We start from the raw sequence: 10,489 nt of genomic DNA on the forward strand, positions 1-10,489 counted from the left end.
TCCACACAACCTTCTTTGGCAAGTACAAATCTCGACTTTCATTAATTTTGGGGTGTCTTATTCAATTTTATTGCATTTAAAATACAAATTGAAATGGTTTTGAAGTTGAGTATAGAGTAAAAGTTGACATATTCCAGTCTGTGATTATCAATCTACATCCATTCCTTTAATTTTAGTCTAAATAATTCCTAATTTCTGCTTTTCTAACTCAAACATTAGGTATAATTCCCTATAAATGAGGTTTATTGACCATAAATTCATAGCTGTAAAACTGAATTTAAGAAGTCAGCGTTACATAGTGTTAAAAACATAAAAAAGTGACAAACATTGAAAAAATCAGCAAAAGTGTTGAAAAAAGGGAGAAAAACATAAGAAAAAGTTGAAAACATTGATTAAAAGCGTCAACAAAAGTGTTGATTTTCAAATTTGACGGTAAGGCAACACAAGGGTTAAAGTGGGTGTTTTATAATTACTTTGCAGAACAACCATATATATATTATATATTATTATGCTCACAGAAAGACAGTGTCGGTTGCAACCTGTTAAATCTGATCAGTACGGTTTCTTTCTAACAAAGGGTGAAACTACTGTATATTATACAAAAAGAAACGTAAAGATCATTAACTAACAAAAGCTGCACATGTGCTTATGCTTAATGTGCTTATGCTTCAATATATATAAAGTGCATTTCTTCCTAAAATCAGTTGAAAACAACAACATATGGTATGAACACAGCTTGCAGATTTCTGCTGTTGGAGGTAGCGGTCAATGAACAGAGCGCTCGGCTTTGAAAAAGTTGTTCTAGGTTGATGTCTGTCTCTGTGAAGAGCTCTCGTCTGCAGGACAAAAAGCTCCGATGGGTCTTTGAGTGTCACTTACACAGGCAAACACCACACACACACACACACTCTCACACACACACAGACACGCATGATTATTGCTCAGCAGACATAAACCTCTCAGAGGCTGTCAGTCGGCTCTCCTGTCTCCTTTAAGTGGAAAGGAACCAGGAGGAATGTCAACGTATGTACACAGTCACTTTTTCAAAGCCTCTCTCTTTCTCTCATTGTTTCTTTTTCTCACACTGCAAAAAAAGAAGACTGGGGTGTTTGCATTTTGCTTCTATGTTAAGATTTAGGGGATAGCTCAAAATATGGCAGATGATTTGTCTATTTCCACCAAATTCTTTCTTCTTTATTTCAGAGTTCATTAACCAGTAGAGTGTAATCTTTTCTTTCCTCAACAGTAAATCCCGAATTTTCAAAGAGCGATGGGGTACAAAGACTGGGAATGTTTCTCATGCCGGAAGTGACCATCAGTAGCTAAGTTTCAATCAAATTATCTGAAGTTCGGTAAAAAAAAACTCATGAGAATAAAGCTGGTGAAAGTGGGTTTCCATCCAACGGCTTTAAAGCTAATGAAAACCTGCGTAATGACGTCACATGCTGTTTTGCGGTCAAATTGGTAAATTGAATTGAGTTTAGACTCTTTTTTGAGACATGTCTCGCCTTCCATTTCTTCCGGAGGACGTCCCGCGGCTTGTCCCAACCTTTGTTGGCCATTTCCTTCGCGAGTTCCTGATAAATTATGGCATTTCTTAGATTTTCGCTGTCTAAAATAGCCGTTATATTTTGCTCGTAAATTAAATTCAAAAAGTCTTTCGTCTCCTCGTCCGTCCACTTCCACCTGACTTTGTTGACACCCGGCGTGTGGGCAGACAGAGTGGAAATACTGTGTGGAAATAAACTAAAACTTCTTCTTCTTCGTTTTGTGGCATGATGCAACCATAAAACGACCAAAAACTTAATCGCAATTCCTTACTTATTCGGCAAATACAATTTCCATCATAAAAACCGATGAGACCGAACGTATTTCCTTTGAGTCGATTTTCATGAAACTCCATTGAATTTTACTGTTTCCATAAGACATTTTTCATTCAATATCACTTAACTTGGATAAAAACGTATGGATGGAAACACAGCTAGTGAAGAGACTATTGTAAAAGGTGTGTAAGTGAATAAATGTCAAACTGACATGCCTTCTTTGGAAGATCAAAGTTATACAGAAGAAGCAAACGTATACTGAAGCCAAGTGGGGCATGTGGTGTGCGTGCTGGATCTCAGTCCGTGGCAGACCTGGGATTATTTGCAGTGTAGTCTTTCTGTCTGCACCGCTGTGGACTCTTCACCTCTGCTCCTTTGAATGAAGAGGTCAAGATCATCCTGCCACGCAGATTTATCGAACACTAAGAAGAGGAAGTCAAACAAAGATAATGGTCTCCCTCAGCCTCCTGTTGGCTCAACACCGGCTCTAAAAGATTCCTCAGCTTGCTGTTTGTGAACCTGTGAAAAAAAGATTTATCCAAACTGATAACATTTGCGCATGTGAAAAATACATGCAAACATACGTGCAAACATGAGCTACTCAAGGCTAAACACTGCAGAAGTAAGTCTTACTTGTGACCATTGGGCAGGGGCGGACTGAGACAAAAAATTCAGGCCTGGCAATTCCGCCCCTTACCGGCCCAATTTCAGCCCATTTTACTTTATAATTTCAAAAACCTAGCTCGTGAGATTATGGCACCAGCAGGATGCGGCACACTTACAGGCTTTTGTAATAAAATTATACACACAATTCACAAAATCTTCAAACAAACTAAAATGGCACCATCTTAGAATGTAGTGCAAATGCTTGCAAATTTAAAACATATTATGACATACTTAAACACCCAAAACACCAAAGTATGAAGATATAGCGGACCAGACTTAAGCTTTTATTTTGAAAAGTACTGCAGCAGACTCAAACACATGCTGGAAAGTGTGGAAAATCATGAGAGAATGCTTAATGTTGCCAGGCAGCCTGCTTTCCTTTTCTTCCGCTCTTTTCTTCTCTACATCTTCTTGCTCTTTAACAGATAATTTCATTTGATCGCCCTCTGGTGTTTCGAAGTGTACTGCAACGAACGCTCGGTATTGGGCAAGGGGGTGAGCGGGCGTCCACGAAGCGTAGCTCCCACGGCGCCATTTTGATGCTACAAAGCACTCACCCGCCGTTAGCATCCCATTGACTGCCATTCATTTGGACTCCACTTTGACAGTGGATAACTTTGCATCTGAAGCGTTTAAAAACTTAAGTTATCAATTGTTGTCCATTTCTATTTCTGTCCATTTCTAAAGAAACACAACAATGTCTAAAAAGCTCCATTACCTTGTATCTCACGTTATGACCCCGTAGCAGCTTTTTTGTAAAAACAGGCTGATGATTGTGTCATGACCACGCGACTTGCTGTCGCATTGTCGAAAAATCATTGCATTGTCAGGAGAAGCATGCAAACAGTTTGTACTGTAATTACTAATGTTAACTAGTACTTTAGTTAGCAGTAATTAGCCTGTGCCTATGTTATCTTCTTACATACACCTACACTGTTTTAAGAAAAGCAAAAAATGTACGTACATGTACATATCTTTCATCAATAAAGTTAAATATTACAAGTATTATTAAAGTGCCCTTCCACACAAAACCGTTTTTAATTGCATTTTTGGAAATATGTTAGGTCCATATGTGTTTTTTTTTATGTTGTGAATGTGAAAATGAACTGCTACCTCCTCTGTCAGCTCTAGCCACTGAAAAGAAATAAGAGGAGAAATCAGGCCAATCACAACAGCTGGTCAGTCTGATGTCATGCTGCCGGAGCTCATTACTATTCATGAGCTCTCCCAGTTGCTCTGAGTTAACGATGCTGATAGCCAGGCTCTCATTGGCTAGCTATTAGCCAATCAGAGCCCAGCAGCTTAGCTCATTGAATATTGAGAATATATGAGAAATGGCACAACAGGAGCTGAGTCTTCCTGCAGGCTTTCTATACCACCCTAGAATGGCTTGAAACAAGGTAACCATGGTAACCAAGTTATAGAGTCCATGGTAGAACTTCAGATATTACCACAAAGTAGTGAAATAAATGTGGCAGGGCACCTTTAAGACATAAGTCTGCATGTTTTGAAGAGAAAGTTGTTATACGCATATTCAACTATTATTATTATATTTTGGTTTTAAGAACACTGAAACGATTGGGCTTGAACACCCCCATTTTTCTTTCCCCACCACCAAATAAATAAACATAAATGAGCTCAAATGGCATTGAGTGGCCTGATATGTGATCTGACAACTGAATCATTACTTTACTGTCTGTAAATATAATAATACATAATAGAGGTCATGGATTTATTGTGTCATCATTACAGTCCACTGTGGTAATGTGTCGTATCAAATACAAACAGTGACCACAGAAAGAAAAGACAATCCCAACCCAAACACACACACACACACACACACTCACACACACACACACACACACACACACACACACACACACACACACACACACACACACACACATCCTTAAAGGTTGAATATATTGTAATGGTCTTAACATCCTCAGTGTGCATGTGTGTGTGCGTGCGTGTGTGTGTGTGTGTGTGTGTGTGTGTGTGTGTCTGAAAATATGTGCACCCTAATCAAGTCTGTGTGTCATGGTTGTGAAATTGGCTTATAGAATGGAGAAGTGAAAGAGAGGCAGAGATATATGTACAAACTTACACACAACCACGCACACACACGCAGTGTGTTCAGTAAAGCTTTGCAGTCAAACGCCCCAGCAGACACATGTGGTCTCAGATAGCTTATTGTTTTTAAAAAGGAGAACATGTGCTGTTACTGATAGGAAAATCCTGTGGCCACCACCACTGATGTTAGATTGTAGAGAAGGAGCTTCCTCAAGACACAACCGACACAGAGACACACAGAGAGACACAGTCAAAGAAGAGTGAGAGAGAAAAAAAACAGGTAGAGAGCCTATCTGAGGTCACAATGCGCCACAGAGGTTTCGGAGGAAGGGGGAGGGGGTGGTAGGGGTGTGTAGGCTGTACCCTTCAGTATTTAATAAATGTACTCTTATAATGACAATAAACTTGACCAAATCAACTCAGTGGTACAAAATGTGGAGGTCATCATTGGGGATGGGGTTAGGACGTTTCCCCCTAAAAAATGCATAGATAGGTGTGAGATGGTTTCCCTTTGACCATGAAACACATTATTTTTCCCCTGATCTCAAGTTTTTTTATGACGTTTTTGTATTTTCATCAATTTTGCTGCTTTTTCCAACATTTTTCACTTCATTTTGACTTCCTTTATTTTGAAAACGGGTCAAATTTTACCCAAAGATGATACGAGGGTTAACGTTATTTTTTTGTCTATAAAATCATTTGTGTGATCATATTAACTCCTGCCCACATCTACTGAAAAGCATCCAGTTCCTATAGAAAAGTGAGCCTCAGTGGCTGTCAGATGGTTGTGCCCTTTTATGTTGATTATTTTTAACTAAAATCCAGATGGTAGAAGATCTCAGATGATAACAACGTTCACTCATCTTAGTCATAATTAGTCTTTACCAAGCTGCACCGACAGTAGACAGTAGTCTCTCGAAACATTTGGTTCCCATCTTGATGTTACTCACCCTCCTTGTTGCAATATTACTTTTACAAAGATGTTGAAGGCATGGCCCGCCCTTCTCTGTCTCTGATTGGCTTACCCTAGTTTTCTGACTCTATCCTTAATAATAATAATAATAATAATAATAATTTTGACATATATAGCTCCTTTCACAAACCCAAGGACGCTTAACAAACAAGGGGGGGGTTTAAGAAGTGGCCAGGAGAGATTAAATTCCATAAGCCTCAGTGAAGAGGTATGTTTTAAGCTGGGTTTTAAAGGTTATAATAGAGGAGGCAGAGCGAATAGCAAGAGGAAGCTGGTTCCAGAGCGATGGTGCACTGACACGGAAGGCTCTGTCACCAAATGTCCGGAGCCTGGATTTTGGGACAGCAAGCAAGTCCTTGTCAGAGGACCGCAGAGACCGTGACTGAGCGTATGGGTGGAGCAGATCTGTTAGGTACTGAGGTGCAAGTCCATGGAGAGATTTGTATGTCAGTACGAGAATTTTATATTTGATCCGGGACTTAATTGGCAGCCAGTGTAGCTTCTTCAGGATGGGAGTGATGTGAAGTCCAGGTTTTGTGTGGGTGAGCATCCTAGCCGCAGAGTTATGGACGTACTGAAGTCTGTCAGTAGATTTGCTAGGCAGACCAAAAATGATACCGTTGCAGTAATCAAGACGGGAGGTGATGAAGGAGTGGAAGAGGTTCTCAGCTACAGAATTGGAAAGCCACTGTCGGAGTCTGGAGATGTTCTTGAGATGGTAAAAGGCAGTTTTAGTAGTGTTTTTGATGTGCTGTTGGAAGGAAAGGGTGGAGTCCATGATGACGCCCAGGTTGCGTACTTGAGGGGATGCAGAGATTGAGCAGCCATCCACATCCAATGTGATGTCACCAACCTTTTTGAGAAGTGACTGAGGGGCAGACACCATGAGTTCTGTTTAACTGATCTCATGACTACACCCAACCAATTCAATCAACGAAGGCCAATCAGTACTAGCCAATCAGAGAAAGAGTACAGCGGGCAATGCTTTCCCATCCTAGGAATGGATGCATAATAATAACCCGATGCCAAGGCTAAATCTCATTTCTCTATCTTACCCCTACCCCTTACCCCTTCCCCTTGGTTTTGCGCATTCGCGTGAGACCTAGTGCTGTCCTGTGTTGGATTGACAGTAGCTCAGTCTGTGGGGAGTTGGGCTGGGAACTGGAGGGTCGTTGGTTCAAGTCATAGACGTTTAACCAAAAATCCATGCTTTTTGGTAAAACATCATACCCATCAATTGTTTTTCAAGAAACTTGGGTATGTTCACAAAAAGACCCTAGGTTACATTTTGGCGAGAGTTACGCTTTAAGTAAAAAGCTTGAGTTGAAGTTTTTTTAAAACCCTAGTATCTATACTTCTAGTTGAGTATTGAATTCGAAAACTTTTGACACCTCTGCTTGTCACCCAACTTCCTCTTTTTCCCTTTCTACCTCCTTATTTCCTTCAGTCACTGTGATACAGTCCTAAACAAATTGCAACTGGGAGGAAGTGATAAAAAAGCACATCCTGTTAGCTTCAAGCTCGTTTTCTACCCTCTCAGATAACCCTTTTCATGGATAACAAGAATGTAACATGGTCCATAGAGAGCTTTTTTTGGGGGGGGCAAATGCTTCACAACTGACTTGTCTAAAGTCCCAGGAAGAATGTTAGTGAAAACGGATAAGCTGTTACTCAGAGGAAAGGATACACACAATACATGCAATCTAAAATGTAAAATGTGAATCTTGTGATCATTATTTGAAACAGTGATTCCTTTAAAGGGGATGATTGTAATTTTTATCATTTTTGAATGATTTTAGAAAGTAAATTGTATCAAATACTGTGTTGAATTTCATTGAATAATTCCTCTAGTGTCTTACCGCCAAAAACAATGGTATAAATGTAACTCAGTCTACGCATTTTGCTTGTATATACATAGAATGGAAGTTCAGGGTGCATTCTATTATCGTCAGCCCAGTTTATTACAGGCTGGAAACACTTAAGTAGAATAAAAACGAAATAAGGACGCCTGAGGTGTGCCGGCCCTATGAGCTAATCACACTTAAGCACCTTTGTGGAATCTACATGATACAAGCCTTCCGTGACCGCGCACCGGTAAAAATTACTCAAATTATACAGTTTGAAAAATTTGAGTAATTTTTAACACAAATCGATTCTTGTTTAAAGAAAAGAGTGAGATTCTTTCCCGTGGTTTTATTTTATAACATTACCAAGAAGGAAGGAAATAGATGTATTTTGTCTGTAGTAATTTACATAATTACTGGAAAAAATATACTGTTTCATTCGTCTTAATGAGCTTTCCTATATATAAATATACACTGTTTGTACAGTATATATATAGATTGTATATATACTGTATCAGCTTAAATTGCAATCAGCAGTTTTTGTGTTAGCAATTGAACAAAGTGCTGTAAATCCACAGTGTTGTGCTTGATGGCGTTTTAAGCCCCTAACGTTGACTTACAGGCAGCGCTGTGACCCTTGACTTTTTCACTGCCCAAGGTGAGTCGAGTTCAGATTTGAGTCGCGCATGCGTCACTTTGCGACAAATGGCATACAAGATGCTAACGAGAGACTTCTCTAATGTCAATACAGTAAAAATGAACCTTAACAAAGTTGGAATCAAACACAAAAAAACTGTCACTTCAGAATCAGAATCATCAGAATCAGAAATACTTAGTTGATCCCCGAAGGGAAACTGTAACTTGAATGCCGTTTTGAGCTAACGCTAACAGATTTTGAACTGATTTCCATGTTCTGTTAGCTAGCTGTCCCTCCTGTCATTACGCATCTACGGGTACAAGGCAACGAAATGCAGTTTAGGTCTAACCAGAAGTGCAATAGCTAAGTTATATGATCCAATCCGTTAACGCGAGTCTGGGAGAGACCTGTGGGTAGACAATGAAACTACTAGAACTGTTGGGTCCTTGTAAATTCTGGAGTGGGGTCTAGACCTGCTCTATCTGTAAAGTGTCTCGAGATAACGCTTGTTATGAATTGATACTATAAATAAAATTGAATTGAATTGAATTTAACAATCGGACACACCGTAAAAAACAGTAGGCCTAGTCAAAATCACGTGATGTGTTTTATATTTATATATACATAATTATTTTTTTAAATTCACTCCATTAGGATGGGCCATCAATAGAACTGGCACCAATCAAAAATTAGATTTTTAATTCCAAAGACATATGACTCCTTCCTTCTTTTATAAGTTTCATTAGACATGCATATCTTTATGGGACACTTTTTGTCTATTGAAATGTGACAGTGGGAAAACTCACAGACAGAAAATCAATTATGTTTGAATTCCATGTAACTGCTCAAGTTTCAGGTCCTGGTATTGTTCCTGCTAACTCACTGCCAGATTGTCATGACTTACTGGAACACCTGAATAGAACACACGTCTGGACACTGGTCTCTCTTGCCACAAGCAATGATCGGCCTACTCATTGTATATAATCATCATACAATGTGTGTTTCAATTCATCACCCCATTGTTAATATGATCATTTTTCTAGTTCTAACGTACTCTTTCTCTGTCTAACATCCTCTTTCATTGAGGACGTTGCCCAGCCCCCCCCAGCATTCCTTCATCTATTAATGTCCTTTCCTGTCTCTGTGGCCATCACTGTTTTCACAGTCCTTCGCCGGAAACCAAACAAATTAACACTGCATTGTTCTGGCCACTCACATTAGAGCTGGAAACATCACTGCAACAATAGTTTCCTGAAACCACACATTAATAAGCAAAGGCCAGTGGGGACTCGCATATGTGTGTGTGTTTGTGTGTGTGTGTGTGTGTGTGTGTGTGTGTGTGTGTGTGTGATGCTCTTTCTCTTCCTTTGAATTCCGCACCCTGCTTTTGGCTTTTCATTCCCAGGCAGCTAATCACATTTTAGTAGATTACATTTTGTTAAATTCAGCAGTATGCAGTAACTTTTTCTCCTCAAAATATGAAATACGAGCAATGGTTCCAAACTTAACTTGCAAAAATAGAAAATTCAGTTTTAACTGGTTCAGTGTAATCCTAAATTGGATCACTTGGTCAGTATTGTAGCAGGAGGGTATGTATTGGGGACCAACGGTCAATGTTGGCCGCTATGGCTAGGAGGCTTGGAGCACAACAACGGTGAGGTATATATACTGGGAGGCTGATGATGGAATTGGGAAGTGTGCCGGTGGCTGTGGAAAACAGTTGCTGTGTAAAGGTAGGAAGACATTGGAGACAACGACGGGACATGAAGGAAATGGCAGGCTCTAAAATGACTCTATTCATCTGTGAAAACACACAAGTGCATAACTTTATTTATATATCATGTAGAGACAAGCTCAGAAAACCAGTTAAAAGTACTGGCATTCACACTGTGTCACTAAATCTGTAAGCATATTTTTTTGGGAAAGAATGAACATCATTACATAGACTTTCATTGAAAAATGAACAAAATCAAGTTGGGATGAAATCCTTTTACATAAAATTAGACTGCGTTATATTTTTATTTCTTATATTTTCTGCTGCATTTTATGTGTACAAAAAGTGGAACAATATGTATTGACATATATTATTTGTAATATATTAATTATACATATTACAACACAATCATTTGTCAAATCAACAGAACAAAAGTCAGCTTTGCAGTTGAGTTTGTGCTGAAAAAGAATGTCATGCATATGTGGGGTGTGGACTATTTTTATGTCCATGACATCAATTTCTCTTAACCAATGGAAAAGCGGATGACGGGCTTTGTAACAGAAGCAGTTAAGTGGACGTGTTTGGTCAAGATAAAGGTAAAATAAACAGAGTAAAACATTTTACAGCTGCTTGTCAAGGCTCCCATATGTCAGTAGAAAAGTAGCATCCTTAAACATTATCTCTCATTGATCTGGGATTATCACCATGTCATTGAAGCCAAACACACACAGGCACGAACCCACACATGCACACACAACC

The sequence above is a fragment of the Etheostoma spectabile genome, chromosome 21 (assembly GCF_008692095.1).
Source record: "Etheostoma spectabile isolate EspeVRDwgs_2016 chromosome 21, UIUC_Espe_1.0, whole genome shotgun sequence".
Taxonomy (NCBI): Eukaryota; Metazoa; Chordata; class Actinopteri; order Perciformes; family Percidae; genus Etheostoma; species Etheostoma spectabile.